A 27,443-nucleotide genomic window follows, 5' to 3' on the forward strand; every position below is an offset into this window, starting at 1 on the left:
AATTGCAGCTCTGCCCCATGCCCTGGGCATGACCTTGGACAGTTTACTCAGTCTTTCTGGACTCCAGATTTCTCAGCTATAAAAGGGGGTAAAAATAACCTTCATTCCCTCCCCCATGCCATTACCTTAGTGTAGTGAGAATTACATAAAGTAATTTTGGTAAAGAGCCAAGCTTGGAACCAGACGCAAAGGCCCACACCAAGGAAAAACCCCTTCTCCCGAAGCCCTTCTCAGCCTGTGCTCTGCATTTGCGTTATGACTCTTCCCTGTGGCAGCTGTCTAAAGGCAGGAACTGTTACTGGAAAGAGATAAAATCCTTGGCACAGCTCAGCCATTCGCAAAGATGTCTAACCAGCCCGTGTTCACAGGCAGGAGGACACGCATGAAAGCGTTTTATCTACCTCCCACGAAGGGTGGGCCGAGCCCCATGCCAAGTTGAGATGAAGCCTTGTTTTTTTTTAAGTAAACGTTTAGGATTCTACTGATGCTTTGCTAACTCTCAGTCAAATCATGATATCAAAGAAAGGAAAACTCCATTTTCCTCTAAGAGGTTGAAATGACCCTTTCCAATTAGGCAGTAGGCTCCAGGAAAGAGAGCCCAGGCAAGTAGCCTAAAGCCATGTCTGCTCATCTGTGTGTTCTGGGGTCTGTGAGTACTTCGGAGGAGCCGAGCCTGCATGTCATGGGTGAGGGAACTGGTATTCAGGTGACATCCTGTCTTCTATGTCTCTACCAGGCTGGGTCCCAGGATGCCCTAGGAGGAATGTGAGACCTGTTAATTACTAAAAAGTTACATGTTTTGCCTATATTAGTTGGTCTGATCATCTACTTAGAGTTAGCAAAGATGAGGATTCTCATAAACTTGCCCAAAAGACACAAACATGTGCAAACAACACCCTGCATCTGGAACCCACCTCTCCCCAGATCCCCATAGCTTCTCGTCTATGGAGAGAGCTCAGATTCACCTTTAGTACTCAGCTCATGGGCGATAATAATAGTACAGCAAGAAACACTTGTATGGCCCTTACTCTGCCAGTTACTGCTCTAACAGCTTCCCCTGTTAACTCATTTTCTCCTTTTGTGACTGTGGTGGCTTAAAGATTGGACACAAATTCTTCCTACTCTTCCCATTGGAGAGGTGAGGTCTAAGGCCTCCCACCTTGAATCTGGCAGGCTCTGGGTCTGCGTTGACCAGTAGAATATGATGTAACTGAACCTGTGCCAGCTTCTAGATCAGGCTCGAAGATCCTGGCAGCTTCCACTTCCGTCTCTTGGCATAGTCTCTTTGGGAGCCCTGGGCCACCACTAGTCCAAGACAGCCACCCTGAAGAAGCCACGTCTAAGTGCTCTAGTGGACAGTTCCAGCTGCACCCAGCCTTTTCGTCATGCCAGCCGAGGTGCCAAACATGTGACTGAAGTCCTCCGGGACCCTCCAGGCCAGCTGAATAAACTTTGAGTGACTTCAGCTGACGCCATGTGGAACAAAAGCAGCCAAGCCCTGCCTGGGTAAGTGACCCGCCAAAACATGAGGTATAATAAAATGCAGCAGTAGATAAGCAATACAATGACTTTCTGAGGTAGATACGTTGGGATACCATTTGACAGAGGAGAAGACAGAGACACGGAGAAGTTAGAGACATGGAGAAGTTAAGTACTTTGCCCAAGGTTATGTAATGATCAAGTGATGGAGCCAGGATTTGAAATCCAGCCTGGCCCCAAAGCCAATTCTCCCTCCTTTTCTCTGAATCCTATATTGGCTATTCTCCCAGCTATCCTAACACCTCTGGAACTACAGGCAAATCTTCTTCTCTGCTAGATGCAAAGTCTGCTGGAAAGCAGGTCCCAATTCCTGGTCATTATTACAACTCCATTCCTAGCACAGAGTAAAAGTACACTATGTTTGTGGAGGGGTGGATGGATGGATGGATGGATGGATGGATGGATGGATGGATGGATGAACAGACGAATGGACTTGAATGGGGTAGAACCTTTGAAAAATGTGGAAGAGTTAGAACTGTGAGATATAGGCTTATTAGAGGTACCGCATAAATATCAGTATGAGGGAAGCAGGGAGTTCTGAAGATGAGGAGAGCCACACACCATACAGAGGGGAGCAAAGCCCCTTTACTAGTCATGTGGTTCTTCACTAGTGCCCTTTCTTCTGCAAGGTCCCATAAAGAGTCACTCTTTGAAGGTGAGGATTGATTTTGAAAAGCACTTATATTTTAGTATTATTGTTACCACCAACCTTTTTTTTTTTTTCATAATTTTAACAAGGGCCAAAAACAGAAGTACTAAGAAATAGACATGTCAGGAAATTGTACTATCTAGTGACTACCTGAACACTAATTTTTTACCTCTGAATGTCCCACTAGCTCAAACAAAAAAGGAAAGTACATTATGGTTAAGAGTTCTGATTTGGGGGAGATTGGCTGGTCTCTTAGATCTAGAACCAGCAATCCCAATAACTGCATATGCAAAAGGGTCACTTTGACCATCAAGGAGGAAGCCCTTCCATGCTCGGTCTCCAGACACAGGCACCCCATGTTTCGCCAACCAGTCCACCTTGGATGCCATGTGCTTATTCCTATTATTTCCTCTGCTATTCTCAGACAGCCTGAGATTTTTCATCTCTCAAACATGAATTCTCAATTCTAGAGATCTGCTTCTTGCCAGAGTAATCAGTAACCTCAAGATCTTCCAAAACTTCAGAACCTTCTGGAGAAACAGGAGTCCCTGGGCTCCTTCCATCGGTACTCGTTTCTTTAGGATTATAAGCAAACAAAAAGTTTTATATCATCTTGTCCAAGAGCGATTTTCCAAGGAGCGTGGTCACTCCAGATCTCGGTGGAATTGTCCATTAGGCTTTTCTGTTTTGTGGAACCCATTACCCAGAGCAGTATTAAACTTATATAATGCAATCCCTTAGATGTCAATGATTAGATTATATAGTTCATGGCAGCTGATAAAAAGAGGTCAACTGGCTTATCTAGAGAAATGAACTTTCTTCCTGCAAAGAAGGTGGTCTCTGCTCAGAGTTCAGAAAGAGCAATTTATCATCACAGGAGGGATTTATGGCTTAGATGCTCTTACAAAGGATGTTGGATAACAACATTTGACCCAGAGATGTTCACTGTCTCATTAACCCCATGATAGGTGACCAGGACAGCAGATTCTGAGCTAATAGAGAAAGTAACAGGAACATCCATGCACAGCTATTCTCCCTACCCTGACCTACCTCCCAGCCTTTACCACCAGGCCTTGCTCAAGATAGACAATCAAACTGATCTCTGCCAGATTCCCTCTGACAGGGCTGCCCCCTGCCACCTCCCACCACACACACACACACACACACACACACACACACACACACACACACACACACACGCACACACACAATTTTCCCAATATCTGTGTTCAGGGAACTAATTCAATTTACCACCTTGAATGAAATGAGAATCACTGAGCAAAGAACTATCAGACACAGACAAAGCTGAAGATAAATTATTTTTGGAAAGCTGTCATTCTGAGAAACCCAAAGGCAGGCTTCTCCACAGTTGGTAAGATAGCCAAACAGAGTCATTGGCTATTCCCCGAACACATCCTCTTCTCTCCTACCCTCTGGACCTTTGCATTTGTTGCTTCCTCTACCTGGAACATTCTCCTCTGACCTCCATCTCTCCCTGGTAAAATGCCATCCATCTTCCAGGGCCCAGACATTCCTCATTTCCCCACCTGAGCATCAGCTCCCTGAGGCAGGGCCCTCACCTCTCAATTTATAATGTAGCTTTGTGGTTAACGGTGCAGGATCTATAGGCTGGGCTCAACTTAAGACTGCTACTAAGAAGCTGTGCAACTTTGCACAAGCTACTAAATCTCTCTGTGCTTTAGATTTCCCTTCCATGAGACAAGAATGATAATCATGTCTACCTCATAAGGTTCTTAGGGGAATTTTAAAAAGCAACGAATGTTAACTGTTGTCATTATCATTATTCTTCCTGGGACTTCAAGCACAGGTCTGGGTTCTTGAAGTAGCTCAGACTGGCTCCTGAACTGAACTGTGAGAATGAGGAACTTCCCTACTAGGGAAGTAGGGACATAAGGGGACAATAATGCAGTTGGGGCAGCTCCAGAAAAAATATGAGGGCACAAGGAGGTAGATGGGGCTGAAGATCCCACCCACCACACCTCTAACCGTCTCTACCAGGCCCTGAGATTTTCCTCAGCACCAACCCCTACCTCCTCCTAAGAGTAGACTTGAAAGGGCCTCCTGCCTCAGATTCACTCTGCAGGGGACTGCCCACAGGCAATGGTGGACTGAAAAATGTTAAAAATCAGCTCTGGAGGAGAGAAGGAGCAACCATGATTCATAATGTTTGCCAGCTTCTGTGGTGTAAATACTCCCACCACACTGATTTCAAGTTACCAGTGAAGCCACTGAATGCAGAGTTGAGTAGAGACATGCAATAGTACTCCATTATATAATATTTCCACTAAATGCCTACAGTAAATGTCACAGATGCAAATAGAGCTTGGATCATAGTAAAAAGTAGTTAAATAATTAGGAAGTGATGGATTTTGAAAATTTATTACCTATATTTTGATGTGATGTTATTTAATTATGTTCATATAATGTTAAATAATGTTTGTATTTAAAAGTGAGTGTCAAAATTCCCGACACTTTAACAACTGGCTATCCCTGCATTCATAACCCTGAGGCTCTTTGCAGCACATATTCACCTCAGGGCCTTTGCATTTACAGTTCCTGCTGCATGGTCTGCTCTTTCCCCAGATAACTGTGTGACTCCTTCCTCACTTCCTTCAGTTCCTGCTCAAGCATCACTTTGTCACTTATGAAAAAACCTTCTCTAGCTATTCTGTATAAAATAGCAGAACTTCCTAACCCCTAACTCTGCTTTACTTTTCTCCAGAGCCCTTGATACCATGGACACACTATTTGTTTATTCATCATCCATCTTCTCCTACTGGAAGCTCCCTGAAGACAGGGAGTTCTGTCTATTGTATTCATGGATCCCAAGTTAAATCATATCTGGCAGATAGTAGGAGCTAAGTATATACTCGTAGAATGACGAAGTATCTATAGCTCTCCATATTCTGCATGGAACAACCGCAAATTTTATTGCATCTGTTCTTATAATCTCAGGGTGGTTTTGATGACTCCCATTTTACAGAGAATTTCTTCCTCCATCACAGAAGATATACAGCTTAGAGATAAAGTGACTTCTCCAAGATCACAGCTGGCTAGAGGAGCTGCCAGACTACTATTCAGCTCTTTTGACGGCTTAACCAGGCCTCTTCTCCCAGTACCATGAAGCCTCTAAGAAAATGTAGGAACCCTACTGGCTGATACACTCCCGGAGGCCCAGAATATGCAGGTCACACTATGTATTTATTGCCTTACTTGAGCCCTTAGTGAAGCTCTTGGAACACATGAACTGCCTAATAAACATGTTTCTAAGTTTGAGTCAGACTTTTTGTTTTTGTTTTCTAATGCCCTCTCTCACTCTGTCCCTGACTCTCCCAAAGTCCCATCCCTTCTATCTACACAATCTCCTCATCAGCTATTGGGAAGCTCTAATAAAGCTACTAGGGTCAAGCTTTTTTTTTCAGATCGTATGCAATCACAAGGATCCTCAACTCCTAGCACATTACCTGGCACGAGAATGGGTTCAGTAAATAAATGTCAATGGATGGACAAATGAATAAAAAACATGTGTGCATATGTATGTGTGTGTATGGGGGGGGGGTGAGAGGACAGAAGGAATGCCACACTGATGGTGGGACTTCAGGCACCCTGTGAGAAAGGAAAGGGACAGAGAGTCTTCTGGAGCCACAGTACCGAGAGCACAGGAGCAAGAGGCTAGGAACCTTCTTCCTGCCCGTCACATCCTTGAAGTGATGGATATGAACCGGAATTAAACAATATGTTTAAAGGGGAGCAATGGAGCATTTCATTTTTCTGGTGCCTGCTTTAATCTCCTTGTTATTCTTAGAGGGACCTCTTGCCTGGCAGGCAGGGAGGAGGCAGGGAGCTGGTGGGGGTGGGGGTGGCAGGGAGCCAGGCTCCTTGGGTCACCTTCCAGAAAATGAGATGTCAGCTGGCAGGAATGAATTAATAAAAGGAAAAGGACTCTGCTGACCCAAGCTCGTTCTTGGTAAACCTTGGATTCAGGAAGTTTCTCCATGGCCTCCACTACTCAAGTGTAGAGTAGATGTGTACTTGTGAGGTGGGGGCTTATTTGTTCTTTAGCTCTTATGAATATTACTTGCTTGTAAAAGAGAAATAGCTGCTGTTTCCTAAGCAGCTTTTCCAGAAAAAGCCCAGAGGCAAGTTGGGAAGAAGCCAGACCTTCCAGGAGCTTTGGGCACCGTGGAGCTGGTAGCGACTTTGATGATTGTAAGGCTTCCCAAACTTTTCTAATCTTAAGACTCACCTACCATAATCGTTAAGCAACACAAACTCGAGGCCAGTGGTTTAGCAGGTGTCAGACTCATGTGGAGAACTCATTCAAACAAATGGGAGGCCCTAACCCCAAAGTTTCTGATTCAGTAGCTCTAGTGTGGAGCTTTAAGAATCACTGCCTAGGCCTGCTCCCTAGACCAGAATCTCCAGGGAGGAATCTGGAAGCTGTGTTTTTCACAATTTCCCAGATGATTCTTGCCATCAGACGGGTTAGGAAGCTACTAAAATGATAGGGTCACCTGCAGCCAAGCACTTGGGACCCTTGTTAAAACGCAGATTCTCAGGCCCTGCTTTGGCTCTGAGTGCTCAGAACTTCTGGGGGCAGGGCCCAGCATTTAACTAACTTTCTGGGTGATTCTATGCTAATTACAGTTTATCAGTACATGACCTGTATAACCTCCTCTATTACAGTGGAGTAAACCAAGGCCAAGAGAGGTAAACTTCCTGGGCAAAATCCTCACCATTATTTAGTGACCAGACTGAACTACAAACAGGGCTGTTTTCCAAGAAAGAAAGAACAATCCTAGATGAGGGCAAGCTCGAGTTGCTCTGGGAATCCCAAACCTCCTGGGCAAGTTGGTTGGAGCTCTCGTCTTAAGTACAAGAGCCATGAGGCGCCATTCCCCAAACATGCTGCCCTCCCTTACAGAGAGGTGCCTTTGTGCCTTTGTACAACCTGAAGTCTCTGCTGGGAATGCCCTCTCCTCCTCCTGGCATCTTTCCCACCTCAGCTCTCAATCACCCCCCTGTAAAGCTCCAATAACCACCCCAGTGGAAAGCAGGTATGTTCCTCTCTGGACCTTGCATGTTTGTCCATTATGGCTCTCACTGCTGTGACAAAGACCAACTTATTAAAGGATCACAGCTGTCTCCATCTTCCAAGGGTGTTTGTCTTGTTTGGTGATGCTTCTGTTTTACTACTGGCTGTGGGTGACAGGTAGAACAAGAATATTGGGACCATACTACCAATGAAAGCATTGGGAAGCATGATATGGGCTGGAGTTCTAGAAAAAAAAAAAAAAAAACAGATACATGTGAGAACTATTTAACAAAGGAAGAGGAGGATAACAAAAAATTTCAGGAGTTTGGGTCTCTTCTGTGAGATGTAATTCCCACCTCATTCTTCCCACTTCCAAAGACTCTTCAGCAAAACTGCCCATTATTTCAAAAGTTTGGGATTCAGGTTTTACTATACTTGTGATGTTGAGACATTATGTGCCTTAGATGGAATCAAGAAGGCCCATTTTCAATGGAGTCCTGATACTCTGTATTGTCTTCGTATTATTATGGCTGTTTAACAAATTACCTTAAAATGTAATGGCTTAAAAGATAAATAAATATTCTCTTTTATGGTTTCTGGGTCAGAAAATTGTGGTGCTAGCTGGGGATTTCTTAGGAGGTGGCAGTCAAGATGTTGGCCAGGGCTGCAGTCATCTGAAGGCCTGACTGGAGCTTTAGGAGCCGAGTAGCAGGGCTCCCTACGCGGCTCTGCACGCGCTGCCACATTGATGTTGGGTTGGTGGGAGGCCTCCCGCCTCCCACTTCACATCAGCTTCTTTCGGGGTTGCACATGTGCCTCACAATGTGCTGGCTGGCTTCCCCAGAGTGAGCAAATCGAGGGAGAGAGAGAGAGAGAGAGAGGCAGATGGAGCGGCAACATCTTTTATGACATAGCTTTGAAAGTCACACGATGTCACTTCCACCACATTCAATTGCTTCGGAAGAAAATTATTGAGTCTAGCCCACGTGCAAGAGAATTCGGCTTCACCTTTGGACGGGAGGAGTGCCGATGACTCTGCTGGCAGATTTTAAAGTACCCCAGTCATAGTGTGTGAGAGACTGGGAACCGATGTCTGGTACATAGAAATGCTTACTACATGTCTAGGGAACTAGACTGACAGCCTGTCTTTCCATAATGCCACTCTGAGCTAAGATGGGACAGGAGAGAGCAACCACTGTCCTAGATCTCACTGACCTAGGGCATCTGGGGCTACACAACGCCACTCTTGGGCGCTGGCCTCTCTGGGACATGAGAATCAGTCTTCCATGGCCTGGGTTTCTGACCAACAGTGTCCTCCTTGCCTTGTGCACACATCTGGCTCCTAGCCTCCTGAATGTTGCCTCTGCAGTGCCTGGGTGTTGGCTCTTCAGGCCTCCCATGGGCCTCCTGGTCACTCTAAGATGGTTGGATGGGTAGTCACTTCCACCTGGGATTTGCTCCCAAGCCTGGCTTCCTTCTAGAGAGACCATTTTATTCCACTGTGAATGGCAGCTGCAGGTCAGAGGGAGAGAACAATCTGCCTCCAATGCCACCACCACTAGGATATTAATTAAACCAGAAACTTTCTTACAGTCTTTATAGGCCCATTTCAGCCTTCATGACTTTGCTCATGCTGTTCCCCAACCCAGAATGCCCTTCCTTCTCTCTGCTCCCCGGGAGACAGTGTGGCATGGTGGAAAGAACACAGGCCTCAATAAAAAGCCATGAACTCGAAGTGCTACTTCACCACATGGCACCTGACAAATCACCCCCATGTACTTTCTGAGCCTCTATTTTTCTCATTTGTAAAATGGGGCTATTATACCACCTCAGGGGCTTATTTCAAGGCTTACATGAGAAAACAGATGGGAGAATGCTTTCTTGCAAAGTATAAAGCATTATATGTAAGAAATTATTATTTTTCCTCTCCATCCTCCTGAGCCCAGCTCAAGTTCATATTTATGAACCCTTCCAGCAACTACGTCTCAACCATCCATCTCTGGTTTAATCTGGATACCCTCAAATTTTTCTTTTCATTTGTGTGAGACCAGTTTCTGACACCGAGTGAAAGTCCCAGAGGATTACCCATGTCTCCACCACAGCACATGGCACAGTGCTGGGTCCACACCGAGTTCTTGGAGCCTCTGTGCTGACAGACCACACCACAGGCCTGCTGATTTTGGGGTCCTAAAATAGGATTGCTCTGTATTTTCTGTTCTGCTGTCTGTGATCCTGTTGAGTCCCATTTAGTGGAGACTGCGGTTCTGTATATACAGTCTCCAGCTTCTACTTTATTTCTAATGGCCCATGCCTGGTATCCTCATCCAAGAAATGCCATGGGAACTGCTTAGTCCACACTTGCAGTCAACATGCTAGTGCCTGGGAGTTTACACCCCCTCCAGCCCAGCCCCCAGCAGTCCTTAGTCAGTGACTGCCTGGCGCAGGAGTCTGAACACCCAGCTGCCTTACAGACTCAAAGATGTAATTTATGCCCCAGAACTCCCTACAAGATGAAGCTGGGCCTGGGACATTGCCTGGAACGACCCCTTGCCTCGCCTTTGCCATCCTGCTCCCCTGACTCTGTTCTAGCTTCCTAAATACAGTCTTTGCACATGAATCCTCAGCTCAGAATCTGCTTCTGGGGACTTGCCTAAAATATCCCCAGCTAGGATTCCTTAAAAATAAGCAAGGTGCCATTGAAGAGCCACGTGGACCATGGATCTCCAGAAGGAAAGAGAAGAAAGAAAACCATGTGTCTTTTCCTATTTTGGCTACTTTCTCATCACCATCAACACCACTATTGGAGAGAAAAAACGTGATTAATTTTCAGTTTACCTTTCTTTAACATAACAAACTTCCGCTTTTTGAGTCTTAATTGGATCTATTCTTGGATGTGACAAAAAGTTAGTGGGAGATGAAAGGGGCATATCAAGGAAAAAAAACATTCCAAGTGAATAATTTAAGATCACATCCATAATTAATGGCATTTGGCATGCTTCCTCTGGAAGCCTAATCATAGCATGGAATGTGCTAATTAGAACAGTTTGGTGCAAATCAGTCAGTGCAGGTGTGGAGAAGCCGCCTCTGTTCTTTTTAGCACCGGTGGCGGCTGCAGCATGGGATCCTCAGGCTGGGTAAGGCTTGACTAAATGATGGAGCTCCATTTTGAAATGTCTTATGGTGTGAAATGAGTTTCTTGTTGAAGAAGGGAACACGTATGTGTGTGTTTGATGGTGGGATAAGCGGGTTGGAGCTGGGGAGACACTGAGTTCTCTTATCTTTGGTGAAGACAAGATAATTAAATGGAGTCAGAGACAGTTGGAGGAGCGGGAGGGGTGAGGAGATGAACTAAATTCCCCCAGCCCGGAGCACTCAACACTCAGTGGGACAGGCAATATGATCTGCTGCAGAGCCAGGGGACTTTGGAAAAGGTAAGACACCAGGACATCTTTGACTTACTCTTCTGTGTCCACTCTCTGCTCTGCCTTCTGCCCCAGGAGACTGAAACCATGTACTCAACACTTGGGCAACCTTGATGTCTGGCTTCTGGTTGGATTTAGCAAATGGGGAGCCCCTGTGGGAGATTGGAGGGAGAGAGGGAAGAGGGCGAGATCTCAAGTGACTTACTTTCCCATATCCTTCTGCTCTTTGCTATGGTCTGCCTCTGCCCCTAGAGCTAAGACTCTTTTAGACAGCTCTGTACCCACAGACTTCTCTGTCTCAGGGTCTCAGTGACCTGGGCTTCAGGTCCACGGGCAGAACTTCCTCATTCTTTTCTGCCTACAGTGCTCCCCTTTGTGGTTTTTCTATCCTCCCACATCTTTGTAAACACCCCTTTATTAACCTCTTCTCAAATGATCCTGATTTGAGGGTGACATTTCTTAACAGCTCTGTCAGGATCCTGAAAAAGAATTACTATTTCCTAAGAGTGATATTGTTTTAAATGGAGCTTTCTCCCTTAAAAGACAACATTTTGGCAAATATTCCTTCTCTTTTTGAAGAGCAATCTTTATAAAATTAATCCTTTATTTCCTTCACATCTTGAAGAGAAGTAACTACACATGATTTAAAAGCTGTTCTTGGTCACTCTTCATGAACACCAGTTGTCCTATGCTGGGCACTGCAGACTTTGAGGATTGTTATGGACTGAATTGTGTCTCCCCAAAATTCATATTTTGAAGCCCCAACCCCTGAAAATGTGACTGTATTTGGAGATAGCAACTTTTTAGGAGATAATTAAAGTTACATGAGATCATAAGAGTGGGTCCCTAATCTGGTGGGACTGGTCTCCTTATAAAAAGAGGAAAAGACACCAGAGCTTTCTCTCTCTCTCTCCCCATGTGCATGTGTGAAATGGCCATGTGAAGATACGGTAAGAAGATGGCTATCTGCAAGCCAGGAAGAGAGTCTTCACCAGAAACCAGTCCTGCTAGCACCCTGATCTTTATTTCTAGCTTCCAGAACCATGAGAAAATAAACGTCCAGTCCACAGTCTTTTGTTTTGGCAGTCTGAGCGCAAAAACTGACACAGAGACTCAAGAGTGTGTGACTGTTTGCCCTTGCCCTGAATCGTTCCAAATTTCAGTCCCCCTCATCCCCACCCCGACTCTGTGTTAACAATTTCTTTGCCTTAGCTCTTTGAGCCAGCTATTAATTACCTCTTGTTACGAATAGGGTTACGACCTTTTGCAGAGCCATCCCTTACCGATTGAAATCTTTGTTATTTTCTAGTACTAAAATGTCATGTGAGACCAGAAAAGTCCAGTTTGTTAAAATTGTTATAAAGTAAGAGTTAATAGGTTCTGAGTGAGAGCCGGAAGGGCTCTTCCATGAATAGTGCATGTATTTTCATGAAGAGACTTTATCATGAGGACTTTTCAAATGCCCAGAAGCCCCTTTTTATTACCCTAGAATCCTTGTTATATTCTTGTACAGCTGAGGTTGCCAAATCAGTGCCAAAGGATCACTTCTCTTTTCTTTTGTGAACTAACTGGTTAGAACAGAATGAAACTTCAGGTCTTACAAGATTGGGTCTTACCTCACACCTGAGGATCTTCTGGCTTGAACTGTTTAGAAACTTGGCCCTTGTCATGTGCTCCCTGGTCGGAAAGAGGACTCTGATTCACTTCTCTCAGTGGGTTCCCAAGGAATTTGATTAGCTCTCAGGCCCTGTGTTAGCCCTACTTCGTCCAGGCCTGAACGGGACTGCAGCCAGTCGATATGTGCCGATTTTATGAGGTGCCACCCGTGTAACTGCATGCAAGACTCCTCTCCAACCTCCTTGGCCTGTAATACTCATTGACAGAGACAGTTAATCAATACATGCTCCTCACCAGCCCCAAAGATATTGACTTGGGACTCAGGAAGACTTTATAAGGAGTCATTGGGGAGATTCTTTCAGTTCAAATTGAATTGTGGGCCATTAAATCTCTTTAGTAAAAGACTGCACCTAATATCATATGCTAATGCTCCTTCTGAATTTTTAACCAGGGCAGGAGAACAACCACCTTTGGTAGAGCCATCTCAGCAGGTCTCAAGAGTTTTTTCTCCAGCAGATTTGGTTAATTGTTATGGATTTTTCAGCAAGGTAAAAGCACTTAGAGTTTGGAAAGAGCAGGCTTTGTTTTCTTTTCAAAAAGAAAGCAGTTCAGGTGGTTCTGCCTAGAGACATAGAAAGGAGGGAAGAAAGGAAGAGAGGGGGCAGAGAGAGAGAGAAAATGAGCCACAGGGTGCCTGCCATCCAAGATATCTCAGAGGAACCTGGACACCAATCAGATGCCACACATGTGCACCTACGCAAAAGCAGCTCAACACACACAAACAGGCCTACATGTGCACACACAAATAGGTACACACCAATAGGCACACACATGTAAACAAGCACACAGATAAATGCACATATTTATATGCACGTGCACAAACATTTATGCATGTGCTCATGTGCAAACATACCTACATTCATGCATGAACACCAGCTCCATCATTGTTAACTTGTGATATTAGGTGAGTTATATAACTTCCCCAACCTTGGTATGTTCATCTATAAACCAAAGGCAATCCTTATATAACAGGGTCATTGTGCAGAATAAATTAGTCCATGGGTGAAAATAATAGGTATTGAATACATCTAATATCTATTAAATGTATTTAATACCTACTAAATAATAGATATTAAATGTCTGGCCCGCTACTTAGAATCCTTGGCAAGGTCTGCCTTAGAATTAGAAATAGGAGGAGTGTTTGAAACCTTCATTTTATCCATGAAGACACAGAGGCCACCCTCACCCTCCACTAACCTCCCCTCCTCCCCCAAAAAAACATGCTTTGTTAAGGTCACCAAGTGAGTTCATAACAGGTAGAACTCGACTCATGGTCTACTTCTCTCTAATACTGTTTTCTATTGTGCTGCCTCTATCAAAGAGAAGGGAGAGTCCCCGAAGGCCATATGCCCAGCCCAACAAGATTAATTGTTTTTATTAACAACTCATATTTGTGTAGCATTTTACTCTTTTCAAAGAGCAGAGGCTAATTAGAAATTGCAGTCCTAAGAGAGGCTGCCCTGGGCCTCTTGTTGGTACCCCTGCCAGGATGAAGGAAAGGAAAGCCAGAGAATAGGTCTCTTTTAATATGACGACGTCACCACTGGGTCTGACCTCCCTGGCCTGTATGTGCCTTGAAAGGGCAGAGGTCACCTGAGAAGGGTCTCAGGTTCTCCTGCCTAGCCATAGCCATTGATTTCAGCAAGGCAGCAGTGTACTGTGGGTGCAAGTGGCAGGCTAGGCTGGAAACCAGAGCCCAGACTCACAACAGAACATGTAGAAAGGAGTGGAGGAGAAGCCAAGGTCAGGAACACCTGGGTCAGAGCCAGGATGAGCATTCAGTTCAGTAAATATTAACAAATACTCTGCCCCACCTAGGAATAATTAATAGTACACATGAGGTGTGCAAACCCCTTGACCTAGTGGAGTTCATGATTTAATAACATTTGAACGTTCACCATGTGCCAGGCACTATTGTCAGGCTTTCTATGTAGTTACTTATCTAATCTTCAGAACAATTCTGTGAGTAAGGGTCTGTTTTTATGCCCATTTTATAAGTGAAGAAACTGAGGCAAAGAGAGCTTAAGTGGTAGAAACGATTCAAGATCTAAGTGGTAGAATCGGATTTGAATTCACACACTAAATTACACCACTGTTCACTCGGGTTCCCCCTACACAGGCCTGAGTCAAGGACTTGAGTGCAAGAAGCTTATTTAGGAGCTGACTCCAGGGAACTCAGGAAGAAGATTGAGGAAGTGGGTAGGAAAAGGAAGGAAGCCAGTGCAGTGTGCACTGGAGACCATATCACCAGCTGGAGCTTAATGCTATAGGGGCCAGTGCAGAATGTGCACCTTGCACTTTTACGCCCCTGGAGGTGACATAGCTGGGGGACTTACATACCTGCTCCCATCAATCATAAGGTCTACTCCTGGGATATTTATTTCCTAGTTCGTCTAGCCCAGTATGGTCATAGGAAAAGACTCCAGAGGCCAAGGAAAGCCCTCAACCAAAAATAAAAAATAAAAGTGTATGCAGACATTTGGAAGTTGGCTAGTGTGAGCCAGAGGGGATGTGAGTGGGACACTGACAGTGTTCAGTATGGACCCCTAACCTTCTAGGTGGCAGAAAAGGTCACGGATCCTTGCCTCTAGCTCAGAAATTCAACCAGGTAGACCTAGAAAAGTGAGTAATCAAAGATCTGAAAGACCTGGTACGCTGTGGATGCATCCTTCTTCCCCCTGTCCCTGGTTTACGGATTAGCCCTGCAGCCTCATTTCATGCACTTCCCATCATCCTAACACAGAATACACAGTGTTAGCCCCTGACCATGAGTAATTTAAGTTCAAAAATGAGACAAAGTGACTTGTCACAGACTCAGTGACTTCACTTGTCTCGCCCCTGCCCCCACCCAACAGACACCTATGGATTGAGTCATATGTATGTTGCTTTTCTTCCCACCCTGACTGGAGACCTCAAAGGCAAGGCATGCAGGCAGGAAAAGGAAGGAACTAGATGTCCCACCCACAAAATGACGCCAGCCCACAAGATTGAGGCCTGGCAGACTAGAGTGGCCTCCCTGCTCTGGGAGCAGAAAGCAGTGGCAATAAGTACATACATCCTCGTTTGTTTGGAATCAGTGTGACTGGGCTGTTCTGTTGGCTTGGTATTGGAAAATGCCAATGGAATGTGGAGCAAAGTCAATAGACATATGTAAAAAGAAATCATTACATTTAAAATGATTTCTCCCTGAAGGCCTCAGAAAATTATTGCCATTAAGGAAAGAAGTGGGTTTCTGCTGAGCCTGGAAATGCGTACAGGCTTACGGGCTTGGGCAGCTGTGTAGTCCTGCAGATCAGATGGCCTTCCTTATCCACTCAGCCATGATTTGTCAGACACTACCCAGACAACAGCACCACCAGGAAGGCAGACAATGAACCAGCATGCTTACAGTGATCTCTGCCCAGGAAAGGGTCAGACTTCCTCTTAACTTCCTCTTAAGTTTGGGAGTAATAAAGACTCCCAGCATTGTTATAAGGAATAAAGACTATAAAGTATCTAAAATATAGCACATCTCCTGGAGTTTGGTGTTATCTAAACCATCTTGTGCCTGAAGGGCTCAATATCTGTCTCCTATCTGGATGTGAGCTCCATGAGGGGACAGTGGTGCTATTGGCTTCCTTCCTACCCAGGCAACAGGACCTGGCAAACTGGATGCTCAGTAAGGAGATAATGGATGAATGAATGGATGAATGAATGAATGAATGAGTGGATCAATTGTGACAATTCCTGATACATAGTAACTTTGAGCTTCAGTATGTAAGATTTTTAACCCCAGATTAGGTAAGGCACCTTGTACTTTTCCCTTGTATCGGCACCACAAGCATATTTGCTAATATTTTCTATAATCATTTGCTTACCATCAGTCTCTCTTATTAGAATAAAAGCTCCATGATGGTGGGGTCCTGTTTCCCTCATTCACTGTGTATCCCTGGGTCAAGGCACTGTCACAAAGTTGGAGATTGATGGAAGAGAGAAGGGAAAGAGAGAGGGAGGGTTGGAAGGAGGGAAGGAGTGGATGAAAATAAAAAGTGGAACAGCATCTTAGAAAACTGCAGGCACCAAAATTAAGTACCAGAGGCTCCTGCTTCCACTGCAGTAGAATGGTGGGTGTCCTCGGCTTGGACTGGGGGTCGGATGGAGCAGGTCTGCAGGAATGAGTCTGTGATCAGTATTGCCTGGCTGCTGCTTTGGCTTCTGCTCCATTAACCTCTCCCGTGCTCCAGTCTGCAGCCTGGGATGCTGTTTCTGCAGCAGCCTCTGTGTTTTCTGTGGTTCTGGGTCACTATGACTGTTAATAGACCTGGCCTATGGGGGAGATTTCATTTCCTCCATGCGAAGGTAGGTCTCTTTCCCAGGCAACTGTCTGCTAAAGGGATGGGAGAACCAGAGAGGACAAGGTAACTTCTCAGGAGAACCTTACTTCCCAGCTTTCTAGGAGCCTGTGCCAGCTTTGCATAACCCTGGTTGTGCTGGAAAAGGCACAGACTGTCCTTGTTTGTCTCTAGGTAAAAAGCAGTTGTTTCCACCTTGTAATTAGGATTACTCTGCTTGCAGCATCATGTTCTTTTTAATCACCAAAGAGTAAGCTCGCAGTTAACGTAATGCAACATGTTCACCTTCATACCCACAGGTGGAGGTGGGGGAGGACAGCAGAGAGAACAAAGATGAGCATAGCCAGATACAGCCAGAGCAGGGTAGGCAGACACCGGGAGACAACATGCTGTGCTGGAAGAGAACATCCACTTCTGGAGCAGAAACCAGACTGGAGTACTGCCAGGGAGGAGTGCAGGAGCTTGGGAGTAGACAGTTGAGAGGATGCAGGAAGGAATAGGGAAGCTCCCAACACCTGCCCTCAGGGGCCCGAGTCTGAGGGGGAGACACAGCCCTGCCCTTAGAATAGGAAAAGACTCCAGAGGCCAAGGAAAGCCCTCAACCAAAAATAAAAAATAAAAGTGTATGCAGACATTTGGAAGTTGGCTAGTGTGAGCCAGAGGGGATGTGAGTGGGACACTGACAGTGTTCAGTATGGACCCCTAACCTTCTAGGTGGCAGAAAAGGTCACGGATCCTTGCCTCTAGCTCAGAAATTCAACCAGGTAGACCTAGAAAAGTGAGTAATCAAAGATCTGAAAGACCTGGTACGCTGTGGATGCATCCTTCTTCCCCCTGTCCCTGGTTTACGGATTAGCCCTGCAGCCTCATTTCATGCACTTCCCATCATCCTAACACAGAATACACAGTGTTAGCCCCTGACCATGAGTAATTTAAGTTCAAAAATGAGACAAAGTGACTTGTCACAGACTCAGTGACTTCACTTGTCTCGCCCCTGCCCCCACCCAACAGACACCTATGGATTGAGTCATATGTATGTTGCTTTTCTTCCCACCCTGACTGGAGACCTCAAAGGCAAGGCATGCAGGCAGGAAAAGGAAGGAACTAGATGTCCCACCCACAAAATGACGCCAGCCCACAAGATTGAGGCCTGGCAGACTAGAGTGGCCTCCCTGCTCTGGGAGCAGAAAGCAGTGGCAATAAGTACATACATCCTCGTTTGTTTGGAATCAGTGTGACTGGGCTGTTCTGTTGGCTTGGTATTGGAAAATGCCAATGGAATGTGGAGCTAAGTCAATAGACATATGTAAAAAGAAATCATTACATTTAAAATGATTTCTCCCTGAAGGCCTCAGAAAATTATTGCCATTAAGGAAAGAAGTGGGTTTCTGCTGAGCCTGGAAATGCGTACAGGCTTACGGGCTTGGGCAGCTGTGTAGTCCTGCAGATCAGATGGCCTTCCTTATCCACTCAGCCATGATTTGTCAGACACTACCCAGACAACAGCACCACCAGGAAGGCAGACAATGAACCAGCATGCTTACAGTGATCTCTGCCCAGGAAAGGGTCAGACTTCCTCTTAACTTCCTCTTAAGTTTGGGAGTAATAAAGACTCCCAGCATTGTTATAAGGAATAAAGACTATAAAGTATCTAAAATATAGCACATCTCCTGGAGTTTGGTGTTATCTAAACCATCTTGTGCCTGAAGGGCTCAATATCTGTCTCCCATCTGGATGTGAGCTCCATGAGGGGACAGTGGTGCTATTGGCTTCCTTCCTACCCAGGCAACAGGACCTGGCAAACTGGATGCTCAGTAAGGAGATAATGGATGAATGAATGGATGAATGAATGAATGAATGAGTGGATCAATTGTGACAATTCCTGATACATAGTAACTTTGAGCTTCAGTATGTAAGATTTTTAACCCCAGATTAGGTAAGGCACCTTGTACTTTTCCCTTGTATCGGCACCACAAGCATATTTGCTAATATTTTCTATAATCATTTGCTTACCATCAGTCTCTCTTATTAGAATAAAAGCTCCATGATGGTGGGGTCCTGTTTCCCTCATTCACTGTGTATCCCTGGGTCAAGGCACTGTCACAAAGTTGGAGATTGATGGAAGAGAGAAGGGAAAGAGAGAGGGAGGGTTGGAAGGAGGGAAGGAGTGGATGAAAATAAAAAGTGGAACAGCATCTTAGAAAACTGCAGGCACCAAAATTAAGTACCAGAGGCTCCTGCTTCCACTGCAGTAGAATGGTGGGTGTCCTCGGCTTGGACTGGGGGTCGGATGGAGCAGGTCTGCAGGAATGAGTCTGTGATCAGTATTGCCTGGCTGCTGCTTTGGCTTCTGCTCCATTAACCTCTCCCGTGCTCCAGTCTGCAGCCTGGGATGCTGTTTCTGCAGCAGCCTCTGTGTTTTCTGTGGTTCTGGGTCACTATGACTGTTAATAGACCTGGCCTATGGGGGAGATTTCATTTCCTCCATGCAAAGGTAGGTCTCTTTCCCAGGCAACTGTCTGCTAAAGGGATGGGAGAACCAGAGAGGACAAGGTAACTTCTCAGGAGAACCTTACTTCCCAGCTTACTAGGAGCCTGTGCCAGCTTTGCATAACCCTGGTTGTGCTGGAAAAGGCACAGACTGTCCTTGTTTGTCTCTAGGTAAAAAGCAGTTGTTTCCACCTTGTAATTAGGATTACTCTGCTTGCAGCATCATGTTCTTTTTAATCACCAAAGAGTAAGCTCGCAGTTAACGTAATGCAACATGTTCACCTTCATACCCACAGGTGGAGGTGGGGGAGGACAGCAGAGAGAACAAAGATGAGCATAGCCAGATACAGCCAGAGCAGGGTAGGCAGACACCGGGAGACAACATGCTGTGCTGGAAGAGAACATCCACTTCTGGAGCAGAAACCAGACTGGAGTACTGCCAGGGAGGAGTGCAGGAGCTTGGGAGTAGACAGTTGAGAGGATGCAGGAAGGAATAGGGAAGCTCCCAACACCTGCCCTCAGGGGCCCGAGTCTGAGGGGGAGACACAGCCCTGCCCTTAGAATGTTCTCTGTGTGAAAAAGAAGATGTGGTCCTTGCTCGCCTCAAGTTCTCAGTTGAATAAGGAATACAGATCCCTTGATCTCAGAGGAGTTCCAGACTAATAGCAGATGGAAGGGAAGTAAACTCTATGAAGTTCTGACTGTGTGCCAGGCACATACTAGACGCATCCACCTACTCACTTTATCCTGTGCTGTAAGCAGAGCTACAGGATACACAACTCCAGGGCTCCTTTCACAGGAAATATAATGACGGTGGTGCCCTTAAGGTGTGGAGCATAGGGGCTGTCATGCCTACTGCCAAAGTATAGACAAGACAGTAGGGACACAAAGACTCACAGCTGACAAGCAGCAGGACCAGGATTTGAACCTGGTTCTGAATTCAGGTCAAGTACTCCTTGAGCAGTTCCTGATCTCTGAGAGAAAGTGGAATTGAGAGAGAGAGCAAGGCCTCCCTGTACTTTTGTCTTGACAGAGTTGCTCTGAGAGCAGCCTGAAACAGAGGCTTGCCCGCAGGCAGTTTCTTTGGAACATGGTCACTGTGAGCAGGAGGGAGAGAGAAGGGAAAATGGAATCAGGACAGGAAAGCCAATCCAAGTTTGCATGTTGGATTGGCTGCCCCTGCGGGCAACTGGTATTTGATACCACTGGGAACTCTCAGGAGCCTTAGGAAACATGTCTCAGCATTGTGCACAGGGAGGTGAAAAAGAGAAATATTATCCATTGCTGCCGCTCTGCCTCTTGGCCAAGTGTGATCTGCAATTCTGGACTGCAGGCACCTGCATACCAAGTAGTTACTCATGGGAGACCCATTCTGTGTCATTGGAGAAGCCCTGGGCAGCAAGTGAGAGACAACAGCACAAGCAGAGGTGAGGGGCTGTAGGGCTGCACCTGCAAGAAGCTGCTCCAAGTCTGTCTGAGACCCAGAGTGCTGGCTGGAGTAAGGGATGGCACCAAGTAGATTAAAGTGATGCAGTGTCTGCTGCGCCCGCTGGCTGGCCAGACTCTCTGAGATGCAGAGGCTGAGAAGGAGTTAAAAATGCATAAGGTTTATTGGGAAGTAACATTTTGAGAGGAAAAAGAGAGAAAGCAGATTGAGTAATGAAGTCTGCTTTGGAATCTAGAGCCCATAAGGATCCAGTCTTCCAGTCTTTAACAACAATCTGTGATGGAGGTCACTTACCAGAGTCCCCTTGTCCCCAAACAGATGGCAGTGGTGAAATTTCTGCTTCAGAATCCTGCCATCCCAGGCCAAGAAGAATTCTGATTTGTGGCAAAGATGGCAAGATGTCCTCGATATCACTATCCTCCATCTTTCATAGTGATAGGATCCTTAAATTTTGTTGGGCACATGGACTCCTGGAATAAAGTCTGTATTTCCATCTTTTCTTGTGAGTAGGTAGGACCATTTGACTAAATTCTAACCAATAGGACATAAGCTGAAGCAGTGTAGACAACTCTTTGAAAGTGTCATTAAATCAAGGAATGCTTTTCTCTTCCTCATTTTCTCCACTCTGCTGGCTGGAATGTGGATGAGATGGCTAGAGCTCTAGCAGTCATATTTAATCACATAATAGAAGCTGTGTGCTGAGGAGGGTGAAGGAATAAAATAAGAGGATAGGTCTTAGGTAAGTACAGAGCCACCATACCAAACTTGGGCTACCTAGTTCTGTAACTGATTAATGTCAGGCAGAAATAAATTTCTATCTTGCTTAAGTGACTCTTTCTTGGGGGGGCGGGGGGAGGTTCCGTAATTATGTGTGTATCTATCTCCCTACTACTGAGGACTCAGGGAGGGCAGGGACCTGGAAAGACTTAGTTATCTTTGTGGCTCTTTCACCCAGGATGGAGGCTATCATAGAGTAGGTATTTAGTGTTTGTTGAATGAATAAATGAATGAAACACCTTTATTCCCACCTGACCCATGGAGAGATGATCTAACATCTTCCCTTTTGGTCCTATCTTGAAAGGGCAGAATGAAATCCTAAGCCGAGTGCTTGGACCACACCTAGCGCCACTCAGTTTTTCTGTTCCAGAGAGCTGGGGGAGGCAGAAGTCACACCATCAATGGGGAGCCCTCCAAAGGTATATGCCCCAGTGAGCAGTGGCTTGCTGCAACTGGCCCACAGAGAGTTATCAGAAGAACTTGTAGCTCTTGAACCTGCCACGCTCTCTTGCCTCCTGGCCTTTGCACACACTGTTCCCTCTGCTGGGGATGCTTTTCTCTATCCCTAGCCACCCCCATTGTGCCTGCCTGGATCTCATCTCCCAGATTTCAACAAAAAGAACACTTCTTCTTGGAAACTTTTCTTGAAGCTTCACCCACTGATGAGTGCTCCTTGGGCTCCTGCTTGCCCCATCTAGAAGCTCTTTATGCACTGGATTGTAACCTCTGTGAGGTCAGGGACTGTGTCCTCTCTATCGTAGAATCTGGTGACAGTGGGCACTCAAGGAGGGCTTGTGGAATCACCTCTGAGCAGCCCACAAGAGCAGAGCTTGGGAGTGGAGTGGCTTTCAAAGGATCGAACAGCTTGGTGCCAGCCATGTATCCTAGCCCTGTGCCACCGACCCATCTACCAGCCCTTCGGCAGTCTTCTGCCCTCCCTCTCCCTGTCCCCAGCTCTTTCAGCAATGCCTTGACAGAACTGAGTGTTTTCTGCTCTTGGTAACCTGTGACCAAAGCCGCTGCTGCTAATTAGCACTGGGATGTTTGCTTGACCCCCACCCCTGGCGGGCGCACACCACTCCCACTCATTCTCACTTAAATGGGATCAGTGCCCACCTGGCAACCTCCATTCTCTCTCCCTTCATGTGATTTAAATTCCAGCCTGAGGGCTTTTTCTTCTTTCTTTCTGGTTTGCTTCACTTTATAATTAACACTCTCTTCTGGCTGTTATCTTCCCTCCTGCACTGATTGATATATGTGAGGCTGGACTGAGTACCCGCCCCAGACAGACCGAGGCAGTTGTGGGTCCTACCTGGGGGACCTCCAGTCAAGGCTGACATACTGACATGGAGTGGCAAGGACAGGCCATGGGATGCACAGAGGGAGGGTCCCCAGAGAGCATGAGGTCCAATATCTACCCACTGTGTAGAGGGGAAGACTGAGGCCCAGAGATGGGGAGCAAACTATCCAAGATCACCCAGTGATCTAAATGTCTTAGCCTGGGTTCCCTTCTCCCCCCACCCCCCAAAGCAAAGTCTGACACTGGGTCTTGGATATGGGTAGTATATTTTATGAAATAAAATGTATTAATAAAATAGAAAGGAGAGCAAGCCTATGCAAGTGTGTCTTACCATCACCCCAGGGGCCCTGAGTGCTTCAGAAATGTCTACTCAAAGTAGGGGATGAGGCAGGGTAAGAGGGCACTATTTATCCTTTAGCTTCTGGTCACCATTCAGCAATGGCTTCCTCATGCCATAGCAGTGTTGACATCTTTGCACTTCCAAGGTTGTGCCTATGTCTGCACAGCTGGGCAGGGTTCTATAGGCAGCCACTGACAAAGCAGAGAGAGAAGTGGAAGAACCCAAGAAAGTTGCAATCAGAGGATGCTATGAATAGCTGATTCCCATATGGCTGTGATGAAAAGTTGGGCTGAGAGGCTGAGAACATGAGGGATCTGACATATGACTGAGTCGAGAAAGGGCAAGAAAGCATGGCCGACTGTATTTGTTGAAATGTGTTGAGTAGCAATGATGAGAAATCCAACTTCAATGTACAAAAGAGAGAGAGAAGTCTATTTTTCTCTCATAATAAGACATCCTGAGGTAGATAATTACTAGTATAAATTCAAGGATGTCAGCCTGGAAGTCTGAGATTATCTTAGTCTTTCCCTTATGAGCACAGGATTTCTGCTGCAGTTCCAGCCATCATATTTGCATTTCCAGCAGTAAGAAGGTGGAAGCATGATGGAGGGGAGAGAGGTGGTCTCTTTATGAGGTCAGCAAAAGCTGTCCCCAGGAACCCTCCAGCACATGTCTACCATAAATCACTGGCTAGAAGGGTTGCACTTAGTACCTTAGGTAGAAGGGAGGAGGGTCAGAATGAGGGCTGAAGCAGCCAACCAGCTTTGTCTGATACACAGACATAGCCCCATTTTCTTCTTCTTTGTGGAGCAGCTGGCTTCTTCCTCTACCCCCACAACACATTTCCTTTGTTTCTTCTAACTCAAGGCTGGCCCCAAGTGGCTCTGGTCTTTGGGATCATTTATGCTGAACATTGGGCTTTTCACTGAGACCAGATAGATGAGGAGAGTTGGAAAATAACCATAAGTTGCTTTATTTTCCTCTGGAAGAAGGAGAAGCCCCTGGTGCAAGTGCAGAGAGCATCATCTGATTTCATCAATAACTGAGCACTGGCCATAATAAGAAGGATGTATACAGATGTATTTGTTCCCTTCTTCTGGCCAGTGGATGATTTCACCTAAAGAAGGGTGCTGATGAGAGAAGTGAAATCCTGGTTTCCCACAGCTGTCCCTGTGTCTCTCCGGTACACCAAAACACTGGGCAGTGTGGAATCCCTGCCATCCATACACCTTGACCCAGCCAGCACCCATCTCAGAAATTTGGTTAAGTTTAAAGTCCCTAACAGTGATTCAGTTTCCACCAGCTTCCAAGAAAGGCTTAATGAATCAAACCTGTCTCATATGGACAGGGCACCGTCTTTCAGCCTCTCTGGACAGCTCTCGGTTTCACTGAGAGCAACTGAGGCTCATCTGCAGGAGCCCTTCTAGAGACTGTGTGGAATAAAGCTCAAGTCACCCACTGAGGGGTAGGGAGCTGGGGGGCATGTATACACCTGGCGAGGCCAGCTCCCAGAGACAGTTCATTCTCTAGTATTCCAGCTCTGACAAGGGCAGGCAAAAGCAATCCAGCTGCCTGAGAAAGGCCTCAGACAAAGAAATACAGGTGTTGCTAGTTGAGGGTTAATCTGGGATTGGTTAAAATGGTCAGGACCAGAGCAGGTGGTTGGCACCACAACAATGGCCACTGCAGGCAAATGGGGTGTCCCAGCAGAGGGACGAGGAGCCATCGTCACAGTGGAAAGCTCTCAGTGCTTTGTGGAATGAATTTTCTTATGTGGAACATTAATTCTGTGCAGGATGTTAGCATCTCTGGCCTCACCCACTTGTGCCCGTCGCACATTCTAGTCACTGTGACAACCAAAAGCAACCTCCAGATTTCTAAACACCTTCTCTCTGTCCAGTTAAAAACCATGATCCAGTCCAACCTTCTCATTTTCCGGAGGAAGGCAAGTGACTTGTCCAACAACACAGTTCTGAGAGGCTGAATCAGGCCTGGATGTCCAGTCTCCTGAGACATTACATTTGCTTATTCCAAAAGAGAATGGGGAGGGGGTAAAATATTTATTTATTTATTAATAAAAAATTTATTCTCTCTGAGCTTTAGTCTTTACTGTGTCCTCACTAAGGGCTAACCTGATGTTCCTGCTGGAGGCCAGGCCTCTCCCACGTATTCTGGCCTCCCTGGAGCTGGCAATGGTGCCCTATTACTATGGGCTCTGTGTGAGGGCATGGCTGGCGGCTACAAGGTAGCCTGGCACAGTCTGTCTCTGGATGAAAACTTCACTCTTGAACAGTGCTTTCCAAATGCCCTTTCCTGCAGCTGATGAGGGCCCGCAGCTGCAGTGATGATAACAAAAAGGCCCATAAGTAGGGAACATAATGCTTCAGGGACACTGCCCGGCAGCCCTCTTGTTGTCACCGTCTCTACACCATCCATCTGCCACTCACTCTCGGCACCTGCAGCTAGGCTCCCAGCCACTCTCCACCCACCAGGCCCCTGGCTTGTCTGTGAATTGGTGGCCCCACTCAAGTCTGGCACAGCCTCCTGGCACCAGGTGCCTTGTGAATGCCATGCCAGCCACAGAAATGATGGTGTGTCCCTGGCTGCTGCATCGAGAGTCCTGGTTACCCTACCCACCCCCAGCCAGGATCTGCCTGGCCTGGTTCCTTCTGCTCTCTGCTAAGGGCCGGGACCAGATGGCAAATTATTGGGGCTGATTTACAGCGACAGCTAAGTGGGCCGAGAATGAAGTGTGGATGCCAATGGGCATGGTCTGGGGAAGGGAGGAGCCTTTGGGGGCTGGGCAGGATTGGGATGGGAGATGGAAGGGAGGAGAGAGAAAGGACATGCCCCAAGGAGAGGAAGTGGGACAAAGAGCCAAGCAAAAGCACTGGTTCTATGAGGGGAGAGAGAATAGAGGCTGGAGGAGAAGGAAAAGGAAGTACACAAATATAGCTGGTGTTTACTGAGTGCTTGCCATATGCCAGGTATACATTTTCTCATAAGGCATTTTTTTTAGAGTGGCACATTTTAGATTAAAACTGAAATTACTTATAATAACTATAATGAAAAATTTAGTTCCTTGGTCACACTGGCCCCGTGTCGGATGCTTCATAGTCACATGTAACTGGTGGCTACTGCATTGGACAGTGCAGATATGATGTATCATCACAGAAAGTTCTGTTGGACAGGCTGGTGGAAGGAAGGCAGATATTAAATAATAGCTGATAATTGCATGTTGCTGACATGCATCTATATCTCTATCAATCTACATGTATATATCAGGCTCTGTTTTAGGAACTCTACATATATTAATTCATTTATGTCAACTGTAGATGATAGATATCTATATCAGAGGTCAGAACCAAATAGTAAATATTTTAGGCTTTGCAGGCCATAGTGTCTCTGTCACAACTGTTCAACTCTGCCACAGCAGTAGGGAAATACGAACAATACATAAATGAATGGTTGTGGCTGTGTTCTAATAAAACTTTATTTGCAGACACTAAATTTTATTTTCTATATGAAAATATTTACTATAATGTATGAAATAAAGACATATTTTATATACTACAGAATGTTTGTATTTACCTAAATTAATTATATAAATTACAATATAGTTTTTTCCTAGGATTATTTTTCTCTATTTTCCTCATGAATTCTATCGAAGTACAATCATCTCCATTTTTCTTTTCAGTTGAATCAACTGATATATTTCTCTTCATTCCACTCTTTTGCTTGCTAAACTAAACACAAACATAACCTTCTTTAATTACCAAAAATTGTTCTGCCTCCATAGGAAGCATCTACAAATTAGTGGATATTCTAGATTTACATAGTTGCTGACACTGATATTTTAATCTCATGTAACTTTCATAGATCACAAAATATTCTTTTGATTTTTTCCCAACTATTTAAAAATATAAAACTATTCTTAACTTGCAGGTCAGTCAAAAACAGGCAGTGGGTTGGATATGGCTCATGGGCCTGATTTACATCATCTGCATTTCACAGATGTGGAAAATGAGGCACAGAGATATCATATGGGTTGTCTGAGGTCACACAGCAAGAAATGGCAGAGCTGAGATTTGCACCCAGGTAGTCAGGGTCCAGAACCGAGACTCTTAACCTGTGGACACATTTATGAACAATGTAATTTCAGGTAGTGATAATTGTTCTGAAGGGCCATACAGTGAATATTTTAGGCCTTGGGGACCCTATGATCTGTCTCAACTACTTAACTCTGTCATTGTGGCTTGGAAGTAGTCTTAGACATGACAAAACTTTATTTACCAAGTCAGGCAGTGAATTGCAGTCTGCCGACCAGTCATGGACCCAGGACAGGCAGAGTCTCAAGAGGAGAGGGATGGACATTGGGCTCCAGCAGAGAGGATGAGAGGCCCTGGGAAGGACCC

Source organism: Pteropus vampyrus, unplaced genomic scaffold (assembly GCF_000151845.1).
Source record: "Pteropus vampyrus isolate Shadow unplaced genomic scaffold, Pvam_2.0 Scaffold18, whole genome shotgun sequence".
NCBI lineage: Eukaryota > Metazoa > Chordata > Mammalia > Chiroptera > Pteropodidae > Pteropus > Pteropus vampyrus.